The sequence below is a fragment of the Oryctolagus cuniculus genome, chromosome 16 (genome assembly GCF_964237555.1).
Source record: "Oryctolagus cuniculus chromosome 16, mOryCun1.1, whole genome shotgun sequence".
NCBI classification, from domain to species: domain Eukaryota; kingdom Metazoa; phylum Chordata; class Mammalia; order Lagomorpha; family Leporidae; genus Oryctolagus; species Oryctolagus cuniculus.
Genome location: NC_091447.1, coordinates 21,716,667 through 21,728,805, shown reverse-complemented (window position 1 = coordinate 21,728,805; position 12,139 = coordinate 21,716,667). Strand labels below are relative to the sequence as shown.

Genomic DNA, 12,139 nt, shown 5'->3' with positions numbered 1-12,139 from the left:
TTTCCAAGGTCATCTTAGGCAACATCAACCTTTGCAGAGACGGTGCCGAGGGCAGCCAATGGAAAACCTTCCTGGGCCCATTCAAGAAGTAGGACCTCTCTCCCCTTCCCCCTGCCCCTTCTCCCCTCTCCTCACGTCCCCCATTTTGGATGGACGCCCTACAGCCCGCCCTGTCCTGACTGCCAGAACACTCGTGCCCTCACCGTGTCGCATCCCCAGACCACAGGCCGAGCTCTTCCGACGATGCTGCCTGTGCAGGCACCGTCAGGTTAACAGTCTCGGGAGAGGTCCGAGAGAAGGCATGAGCGCTGCAAAGATTATGGGCCTACTTCCATGTTTTTCAAAAAATATTTATTTGAAAGAGTTAGAGGGAGAGACAGAGATCCTTGCGCTGGTTCACTCCCCAGGTGGCCGCAACAGCTAGGGCTGGGCCAGACCAAAGCCAGGAGCCTCCTCCAGGTCTCCCCCGCGGGTGCAGGGGCCCAAGCACTTGGGCCATCTTCCACTGCTTTCCCAGGTGCATTAGCAGGGAGCTGGATCAGGAGTGGAGCAGCCAGGACTGCAATCAGTGCCTATATGAGATGCCGGCACTGCAGTTGGTGGCTTTACCTGCTATGCCACAGTGCCGGCACCGCCACCCCAGATACATTTTATAAAGGAGAGAAAGAAAAAAAAAAACTCTACTTTTCCTTATTACATTCAGTGTGCACAGGTTTAGTGATCATCCTGTATGAACTGGTGGATCTCACACAAAGAACGAACCCAGGGAAAGGTATTGATAACCACAGGAAAAAGTCCAGGGATACAGGGAGCAAGCGTTTCTTGGCTACACCCTAGAACTCTGGCAAAAAGGCAAAATAAAAGCCTATTTGGAATTCCACAATTAAACATCTTCGCCCATCAGCCTCAAGCCATGTAGTTATATCCAAATCTAATTTTTCACGTTCACAAATGCACCAAATCGTCTTGACTAAAGAGTGCTGCGGGCGAGCCCGCTCCACCTGCTGTCCTTGCAGCAGGTCGTGAGGGGCTACCTTCGCCTCGGAGCCTGGGAGCGTCCCGCCCTCCCCAAGCACAGGGCACAGCGGAGCGGCTCAGGGAGACTTGGTTGCCTGGATCCTGAACACCACGCACATCTGCCTGGCCCTCTCGGAGCCCAGCCACCACGGCGACACGGCCGTGCCTCATGCGGGTCTGGCAGTGAGCCTTGGCTGAGGTCCCAGATGACGGGAGAGGCTTTCCCTGCCCCAGCCCCAGCCTGCTGAGTCACCACCAGCTCTAGCTGATGGTGCTGTCCCTGCCAGTCCTGGCCCAGTTTGCAGATCTGTGAGTAGAATAAATGCTTGCTGTCATCTTAAGTCACTAAGTGAGGGGTGCTTTGTTTTGCAGCCAAGATAATTAGAACATGACATTATTAGTAAAGTTTTTTGTTTTGTACACAGGGGAATGAGTAAGTAAAATGCTGAGTTACTATGGATAAAGAGTATTTTTAAGTAGCCAGAAGGGATGAATTAGATTTATATGCAGCAACATAAACATCTTAAAAACATTGATATACAGTGAAAAAATTAGTAATCAGAATGATAAACATTCATATGCATTTTAAATATACTCAGAAATTCAATGTATTTTTCAAAGACTCGTAACAATTTCATTAATTACCAAGAAAGTAGACCAGAGGGATGTAGTGAAACACAGTGAGATGTGTGCCTGTGGGATTGGAAGTAGGAATAAAGGGAGAAAATAAAAAGAACAGAACCGAGAACCAGTGCTATGTGATCCTTAAACTCCAGTCACGCTTTCTTCTGGGCACACGGCTAACATCTGCGCAGGTAGATGTGGCCACAGAACTTAGTTCTAACCCATGGGACATGGGTAGAAGTGATACATGGTATCTTCGGACCAGGTCCCTTAGGGGGAGGGGATGACCTTAATAACTAATAGATACCAAGTTAGACCTCATCTCATCCTGACTCATAAAACAAATCTTCACAAATTTAAAAGAACTGAAGTTGTAAAAAGTATACTACCTGTCCACCATGGAACCCAACTGGAAATCAGCAAACAAGACAGCAGGAAAATCTCAAAAGACAACGGCAAAAGGAAGACCTTTCTCTCTCTCTCTCTCACTGTCCACTCTGCCTGTCAAAAAAAATTAAAAAAAAAAAAATTAAACAGCACACTTTGAAATAATCCATCGGCCAGAGAGATCCAAGGAAACTTAAAAAGTTGCTGGAGTGAAAATGAAAATGTACAAAAAATCTTTGGGATGCAGCCAAACAGTGCTTACAGGGGAATTTACAGGACTAAATGTTCTTATTAGAGAACAATATCAAACCCGTAACAAAGTTTCTACCTCAAGAAGTTAGAAAAAGAGAGGGCAAAATAAACCCAAAGCAAGCAGGAAGAAGGAAATGGTATGGGGTAGAGGGCATTGAAACTGAAAACAGAAAAACAATAGAGAAAACCAATGAACACAGTTTGTTCCTTGAAAAGACTGATGTAACTGACAGAGCCGCAGCAAGGCGACGGGAAAGGGGGAGAGGGGTAGAGGGGGAGGGAGAAGTAAAGGCCAACACCAGGTATGAGAGAGGAGCAGACATGACCAGGACGATCTGTCCAGATCAAATGGGCCTTAGGAATTTGGGGAGTAACCCAGCCTCTGGTTCTCTTCATGCCTGTCCATCTCTGCCTTCCAAATAATGAAAATAAATGAATTAAAAAATTCCTATGGAAATGTGAGAAAACAGAAAAGTGGAGTTGCTGGAGCTGCAGCCCCCCAGTGTTCTAACAGCTCCAGTAATGAAGACGGTGGGTGCTGAGAGAAGATGGGGCACACGCCAGTGGACAGGAGAGCCCAGGGAGACCCACGTGGGGACAGCCAAAAGTGTAGAGATCTCACAGTGTTTTATTTTAAAAAGAATTGATCTGGACACAGTGAGTTCAGTAATTTTACAGAAAGAAAATCCTAATTTGCATTTCAGTCCCTTCTTATATCATCCAAATAATTTGCTAGGAAGGATTTGCCTTTCATAATGTATCTTACTAAAACCTTACTAAACATCTGCTTAGGTATTTGTAAATAAGTAAATATGTAAACATTCATCTTTATAATACAATTACCTTCATTAGCAAATTAAATAAACTGACAAGAATATATTGAATATACCATCTTAACTTAGAATTTCCCTAATAAAGAGCTACACCACACACATTATCTCATGTATGAGATGTGTTATTTTGTAAATGTCTTATAGTGTCATCTCAACCATTTATAACTACTGTTAAAACCACCCATTTTATTTCCCCCACAGAGAACTAGAACACATCACACCAACACTTTCTCAGTATTTTTCTCTGTTACTTTGTATCTTTTTATAGATTGTTATCAGAAGCATTTACATTTGGTCACTATTTAGTCATTCTAGAATGTATGAAATAGGAGACAAGACAAAAATCACATTTAGTGACCAGTGTTTTTAATCTTATGAATTGCCAAGGTGTCCAAATATTAACTGTATCACTATTAGACACATTCTTATGTTGTCTTATATAAGAATTTCACATAATTAAGTTGCAAGAGTTTCAGAGTTTAAATCCTAGAGATTGTTTTAAATTTATTTTTGAAATGCAGAGAGGGAGCGAGCGAGCGAGATCTGCCATCACTACTCAAATGCCTGCAACAGCCAGGGCTGGACCAGGCCGAAGCCAGGAGCCGGAGCTCCATCCTGGTCTCCGTGTGGGTGGCAGGGCTGCAGCACTTGAGCCTTCACTGCTGCCTCCCAGGGTGTGCACGGGCAGGAATCCAGAGCACAGCGGGGACTCAAACTCAGGCACTCCAATACGGGATGTGGGCATCCGAGCAGCATCTTATCTGCTGTGCCAGATGCCCATTCCCCAGCTCTTCTTCATTTTGCCCCTCCCTACTTGAGAATAACCTTTTTTTTTTTTTTTTTTTTTTGGACAGGCAGAGTTAGTAAGAGAGAGACAGAAAAGTCTTCCTTTGGTTCACCCCCCCAAATGGCCGCTACTGCTGGTGTGCTGCGCCGATCCGAAGCCAAGAGCCAGGTGCTTCTCCTGGTCTCCCATGCGGGTGCAGGGCCCAAGCACTTGGGCCATCCTCCACTACACTCCTAGACTCCCAGGCCACAGCAGAGAGCTGGCCTGGAAGAGGAGCAACTGGGACTAGAACCTGGGGTGCCAGTGCCACAGGTGGAGGATTAGCCAAGTGAGCTGCGGCACTGCCAGTTTTTTTTTTTTTTTTTAACAGGCAGAGTTAGTGAGAGAGAGACAGAGAGAAAGGTCTTCCTTCTGTTGGTTCACTCCCCAAATGGCTGCCACGGCCAGAGCGCTGCGCAGATTCGAAGCTAGGAGCCAGGTGCTTCTCCTGGTTTCCCATGCGGATGCAGGGCCCAAGCACTTGGGCCATCCTCCACTGCCTTCCCAGGCCACAGCAGAGAGCTGGATTGGAAGAGGAGCAACTGGGACTAGAACCCGGGGTGCCAGCGCCACAGGTGGAGGATTAGCCTAGTGAGCTGCGGCGCCGGCCACCTAACTTTCAGTGAGCATTTTACAACTCAATACTGTTTAGCTATCTGGTAAGGCCACACACCTTGTGATTTACTTCTTCAGTTTTCAAATGAACAGAAAAAATTGGACTTACCTGATATTTCCAATTCTTAACTAAAAACTCTTAGAGTTCTATAGTTTTCCAAACATAGGATAAAATTTTAAAAATTGATGCATCAAATTTTAAAACTTGCTTTAACATCAGAGTCTTGATGAAACATGCGTCTTTTCAGGCCACCTTCAGCTTGGGGGTCTCAGGAGCCCTCAAGGAGGACTGCTGACCCCTAGTCAGATGCAAGAGAAGGGAGAGCGCACTGCTGCCAGCAAGGGGAACTCCCAGGACGCTGCTTTCCCTAGCGGTTCCCTTGCCTGCCAACCTCGGAGTTGCACTTTGGTGCCCCCTAGTCATCACCACGCGGCTCCACAGGCACTCACCCAGCACCTCAGAGGCTGGTTTCCTTCTTGACTTCTCTCATTAGTTAGCCCCAGCCTCTGGAGCTAACGCCCAGGCAGCAGTGGACTGCGCACCTTGGTGCCAGGCTCAGCCTGCTCTATTCATAACCTCTCCAGCCTGACTTACAGGAACTGCTGGCTTTCACTCACGAAACCTGCCCACCTCAAAAATCAAGCTGTTCGGTCATAGCTGCTGTGCTAGGTGTTACACCACACAATCTTCACAAGCCTGCACTACTTCCCGAGCAACACATCAAAGTTTGTGGGATGCAGCTCAAGTAGTGCATACAGGGAAACTTATAGCCAGCAAAAATCAAAAAGGAAATCAAATGGAATGAACTCTTCAACTATATATATAGTGTATATATATTTTACACACACACACATATATGTATGTATATTTAAAAGGCAGAGAGAGCAAGTGCCCATGAGTGAGGGAGCGCATGCTGCCTCCCACAGGCTCACTCCCCACGTGGCCAGGCTGAGCTCGAAGCTGGAACTCCATCCAGGTCTCCTGTGTGGGTGGCAGGTCCCAGGTGCATAAGCAGGAGACTGGATAGGAAGCAGAGGAGCGCTGTGGCGCATGAGGCTGAACCAGTGCTCCAATGTGGGATGCCCACATCTTATGTGATGGCTTAAAGTTGCTGCACCACAGTGCCATCCCCCTCCCAACCCTCTTACTTAACCCTCCATTTCCTGGATCCAAAACCAAAGACCACAATAACAAGAAAAAACTACAGACCTTATCCCTCGTGCACATAAATGTAATAAAAAATTCTTTAACCAAACATTAGAAAATTAAAGGCCCAAATATGTAAAAAGGTTGATTTAACATGCAAAAATCAATCAAAGGAACCTACTGTATTATCTAATTAAAGAAGAAAATCATGCAGTCATTTCAATTGATGGAGAAAAAGCACTTGACAAAACTCAGCATCCATTGATAATAAATTATCTTTGCAAATCAGCAGCAGGGAACTTCCACACAAAACCCTACAACTAATGCAACACTACGATGACAGAAATCTTTCATGTTTTGAGCGTGTTGGTGAGTGTGCAATCATGAGCATTCATCAAAACTCAGAACTATAAAAGGGATACATTTTCTTATGTTAATTATCTCAACTTGACCTTCAAATGACAAATGTATGTAGATCTACTTTTTGCAGTCTGGTTTTTGTCGATTTTCCCTCGTGTTCAGGCTGTTTGCATAATTTGAGATCTTGCTTGCTTGCTACACACTATCCTTGGATAAGCTTTTAATGGCCGGGGAGGCGGGGCACCCGAGGCTTGCAATGTGTCGTCTTCCTGAGGCAGTGCAGTGCGCTCACGTGCCTGAGGAGCCCAGCCCTTCCAGAGAAATTGCCTTTTCTGTTTCTTTTCCTGCCCCGGTCTGAGAGCAGGAGGCGGCCAGAGTTCATCTCAATTGTGGGGTCTACCTCGGGCTCCTCTGCATCTTCACGATGTCACACCTTGCACCCCAGTTTCACGTGGGCAGGGTCTCCCACAAATCACCCGTCTCTTGTGGGCTCTGCTGTGTCATGTCTTTTGGTTCAGCAAGGCCATAGAAACAGCACCCGGGGTTTGTGGCTTAAGCAGTGGCCACCTCAGCACAGGCAGCTCTTTACTCCAATGTTCCGTTTCTCTCCCTGGTTACACTTTCAGTCAGAAACTGGTCTGGGAATTCCTCACTGGTTTTTCATTTCTTCACTTTAAAGAAATCCAATATTTTAATATTGCTGTTTTTAAGTAACCAGCTAGCACCAGAAATTGCAAATCCAAACGTGCTCTTATTAAAGTAACTGATGCATGTGGCAAAAGTTCAAATTATAGAGGACACCAAACAGCCTCTCCATGACTCCCCTATTCAAGCCGACTCTAATCTCACCCAATCCTACTCCCTGGAATTAATCATCATCATAAAGATGTTTTCAGTACTCGTCCTAACCTCCATATTTCCAAATAATAAGCCTTATATCTCTGCTTCATGGTTCACACCCTCCAATGTGTGCCTACAGCCTTAAACAGACCATATCCCTCGAACTACACTTGCTTTGCCACAGGCTCCATACATCAGTCTTATTACATGGTGGTGTCTTAGCCCCCACGATACAACAGCAGCCAAAACAGAGCTCCTGGCCGTCAGTGGTTACATTCTGGAAGAAGACAGTAAGTGAAGGTAACAGTTGTCAGATCAGCCTTGCAGAAAGCACAGCAGGGGAAGGAAGCAGACTGCTGGGGGGCTGAGAGACCCCTATTTTGCATTGTATAGTTAAGAAAGGGTTCTGTCATCCTGAGCCAAAGCAGTGAGGAAAGTGAAACAGGAAGCCTGGGGACACCTGGAGGAGTGTCACAGGCCGTGGTGCAGGGGCTGGTTGCCTAGTGTGTTTCAGGAACAGTTTCAGGGGACACGTCGGGGCAGAGAGGAACTAGGAGGCGGCGGCAGCAGTGGCGTGAACCTGTCTGTATTTGCACGTGCATGCACTACACAGGGCCCTTGAGATCACAGCAAAGATCTCAGCTTTGGCTCCCAGTAAGATGGGAGCCACGCGGGATCTGCCGGAGAGGAGTAACAGGAACCTGGTATGGTTGGCTGAGAACTTGGCCCTTAGTCCATTACTTTTTTTTTTTTTTTTGATAGATTTATGTGTTTATTTGAAAGGGAGAGAGAGACAGTATGAGAATGAATATGAACGAAATCGTCCATACACCGATTCACTTCCCAAATGTTTACAATAGCCAAGGTTGGTCCAGGCCAAAACCAGGAACCAGGAACTCCATCTGGGTCTCCCACAGGGGTAACGGAGACCCAAATACTTGAGCCATCATCTGCTGCCTCCCAGACGCACTGGCAGGAAACTGGATTGGAAACAGCATTTGGGACTTGAATCAGGCTAATATGGGGCATGGGCATCCAAAGTAGTGCTTAACCTGCTATGCCATAACAGCCACCCCAATCCATTAACTTTAGACCAGAATTTTTTTTAAAAGATTTATTTATTTGAAAGACTTACACAGAGAGGAGAAGCAGAGAGAGAGAGAGAGAGAGAGAGAGAGAGAGAGAGAGAGAGAGTCTTCCATCTGATGGTTCACTCCCCAATTGGTTGCAATGGCTAGAGCTGTGCCGATCCAAAACCAGGAGCCAGGAGCTTCTTCCGGGTCTCCCACATGGGTGCAGGGGCCCAAGGACTTGGGCCATCTTCTTACTGCTTTCCCAGGCCATAGCAGAGAACTGGATCGGAAGTGGAGCAGCCAGGACTCGAACCGGTGCCCATATGGGATGCCAGGGCTTTAGGCCAGGGCGTTAACCCGCTACACCACAGCGCCAGCCCCCAGAATGTTCATTGAAGCATTATTTATAGCAGTTAGCAAGTGAGAAGTTCTCTCACAATAGGGAGTTTAAATATATTATGATACAACAAGATGGAATACTATGCAAATGCAAAAGTCATGAGAAATGGACTGCCTATGAGAGAAGTGGACCTACAACACCATTTACAATGAGATCTCAGTATTACATATGCCAAGAAGAGAGTCTGGAAAAACATACACCAAGAAATTAAGGAGAAAATCTCTGTGGAAACAGGGGAAGCAGAAATAGGTTTTTCCTCTGTGTTTTGCTTTTAGATTTTCAAAAGTTCCCACCAAAAGTATGCATTGTTTTGCAGTGACAAAAGTTGTAAAACATCTGAAGTGTGAATTAGGGACATAAATCAGCCCTTTTTTCTGCTTTACTTTAAGCTCTAATGTGGACAGCCCCTGCAGCTCTGAGGCTGAGAACACAGAACCTGCACTTGCTCCTTGCCGCAGCAGCACGCACTGGTGTCACTCCGCCAGTGCTTGGGTGCTAGGTCTGCGCACTTCTCTCAACTTCAAGAATGCCGCCCGTGTCAAGTTCTGGACAACGGGCAGCTTTTGGTGGGCGAGAGCTGCCTGCTCACCAGGGCCTCGGCAGAAAGCGTAGGCAGTGGGCAGCAGCCGAGCAGAGCCAGCCCAGGCTGTTGCTCTCTAGTGTCCGCCATCATCCCAATCTTGGTGCACAAATACCCAGGCATCAGCATGTCACAGCTCCACTGGGGGGCTCTCCCACGCGATCGCGATGGGGCTGCAGTTGTCCAGGCTTCTTCAGGGCGTGGAAGCTGGATCCAGAGACGCTTCCCCAGAGACTGCCCAGGGGAAGCTTAGTGCCTGTTCTCATGACCCCGACACCGCAGAAGCTACACAGCCCCACCGCCACTGTGCTGTGCAAGAAACAAGCTACCAGAGCCAGCCTGTAGCCAAGAGGGAAACTGAAAGTTCACCCCTCAGCAGGAAAAAGGTAGAGAATACGCGGACCAGACTGACACCCTGTTCTAGAACCTGGGGCCGCATCTCTGGACCATGTTCTGCAGCTTGTCCTGGGGGTGAAGAGGCGCCTCGGGCACAGCTCTTTGAGCACACACTGGAAACAGGCCACGCGCTGCTGGTCCCCACAGCACCCAGTGTGCCACGATGGCACAGGATAGGAGGGGGATCGGGAGGCACATGCAGCTACTCACCCGCAGCAACTCGGAAACCCTCCCGGGTTCTCGGGGGGTCACCAGGGCTTCGGCCTCGGCCTCCGTCCTCACAGCTCACAGTCCTCTCTCTGAATCCCTTCCTACTTCAAAACGAAGGCGCTGGTGCAGGCCACTTTTCCCCACTTGGGGTTCAGAGGTCTTGTTTTATTTTGCACTGGCTCCTTCCCAGTTGGTCCTTGTTGTAACACATCTGCCAATACACTCTTGCTAAAAATGTGTGCTTTACTATGATGCTCACTGGGGACTTACTGCAGTAGACAAAGGCCAAATCGATAGACCTCTTTGGGACAAGCCTTCCCCAGTGAGTTCCTTATCACAGCTGCTTTGAGAATACCATGGTTCTTAGGAGCCCTGTTCCTTAACAGGACGAGCCACAGGCACATTCCTAGGCAGCCATGGTCTTTTTAGAAGGGTGCTTGGCCCCCACTTTAAATGTCTCTGAGGTCTTCCCATGACATCTGGGCTTCATCTTTACATACACGTTTTCCTGGGTTCTTTCTCTGGCCAGGAATCATTTAATTTTATGGTAATTTGCATGTGAAGGGGCTACAGATGAGCGAGTTTTCTAAAAAAATAAATTAAAAAAAAATCAGGACACTGCTCGGGATGCCTGCATCCCATACCAGAGTGCCTAGGTTCAGCTTCCAGCTCTGCTCCTGATTCCAGCTTCCTGCTAATGTGTGCCCTGGAAACGATGCAGCAAACAATGGCTCAGGAAGTTGGGTCCCTGACACCCATGTGGGAGACGTAGACTTAGTTCCTGGCTCCTGGCTCCGACCTTGCTATTGCAAGTATACAGGGAGAGTGAACCAGTGAATGAGAATCTCTTCTCTGTCTTCCAAAAAAAAGAGTTAAAATCAAGTCTTACTTTATTTTCTTATATCATGCTTCTCTTTTCTCATATTATCATGGGTCGCTAAGAGGCATGTGACCCCTTCAACAACCTGAGGATTTCAATGGTGAAACTTTGAATTACTAGGTGCATTTTTTTTAAGATTTTATTTATTTATTTATTTGAGAGGTAGAGTTACAGACAGTAAGAGGGAGAGGAGACAGAGAGAGGTCTTCCATCTGCTGGTTCACTCCCCAAATGGCCACAGCGGCCGGAGCTGCGCCAATCCGAAGCCAGGAGCCAGGAGCTTCTTCCGGGTCTCCCACATGGGTGCAGGGGCCCAAGCACTTGGGCCATCCTCCACTGCTTTCCCAGGCCACAACAGAGAGCTGGATTGGAAGAGGGGCAACTGGGACTAGAACCGGCGCCCAATTGGGATGCCGGCACTTCAGGCGGAGGATTCACCTCCTGTGCCACGGAGCCAGCCCCAAAATACTAGGTACATTTCTTAGTCTTCGTGATATTGAATGTGATGGTATCGCAAAGACTTTTGTCTTCACACAGCAAGGAGCTCCTTTCCTTCAACTTCAATAGCACTTTAAGTGCACTGACATTTAAAGGTCCCTTGCGATCCATCAAGCCCCTGTCAACAGATTGCTCAAAGCTCTTCAGCTTCCACCTGCTGCCTACCCTCAAGTCAATGCCATGTCTCAGGTCTTCTAATGGCAGCATCCTACTCAGGAACCCAAATCTGGATTGGTGCGTCACAAGCCACCCTTCATCTTTTACAGTCTCAGGTATATGGGAAAGAATAGTTTTTACAACAAATGGTGTTGAGACAACTGGACATCCACACGCAAATGAAGGAAGACAGACTGTTAACAGCGCATAACATTAAAAACTAACAGCAAATCATTAAAGATCTAAATGTACAACCTAAACGTATAAAACTCTTAGAAGAAAACACAGGCTTAAATCTTTAACAACCTTGGATTAGGCAGTGGTTTCTTACAGGACACCTAGTGCACAAGGAAACAAATTAAAAATAAATTGAACTTCATCAAAATTAGAATTTCTGTTCTGCAAAAGCTACCTCCAAAAAAGTGACACAGGAGTGGGCATTGCGCCTGGAGGGTAAGACGCCAGTCAGGATGCCTGGGTCCCACACCAGAGTACCTGGGTTCTGCTGCCTGCCAATGCAGATGCTGCAAGAGTACAGTGATGGCTCAGGGATTAGGTTCCTGTCACTCATGTGGGAGAACTAGTCTTGAGGTCCTGATTCCTGGATTGGCCCAGCCCCAGTCACTGTAGGCCATTTTGGAAGTAAATCAAGAGATGGGTGCTCTCTGAGTGTCCCACAGAAATAAAATTTAAAGTGGAAAATCACCACCACCCTTGAGGCTGGTATTATGGACAGGGGGCGGGGCTGGCATAATGGCACAGATTAAGCTGCCACCTGCTACCAGTATCCCATATGTGCACCAGTTTGTGTCCCAGCTGTTCTACTTCTGGCCCAGCTCCTTGCTAATGCACCTGTGAAAGCAGCAGTTGACCCAAGTGCTTGGGCCACTGCCAACCACACGGGAGACCAGGATGGAGGTCTAGGCTCTTGGCTACCATCTGGCCCAGCCCTAGTTGTTGTGACCAATTGGGGAATGAACCACTGGACTAAGATTCTCTCTCCATTCCCCTGCTTCTCTCTGGAATTCTGCCTTCCAAATAAATA

At 47.3% G+C, this 12,139-nt stretch overlaps 1 pseudogene; it reads left to right on the top strand.

The window, feature by feature from the left end:
- The first annotated feature begins 539 nt into the window (after positions 1-539).
- Positions 540-12,139, top strand: part of LOC138845867 (germ cell-less protein-like 1 pseudogene) — a 28,670-nt pseudogene continuing 17,070 nt past the window's right edge.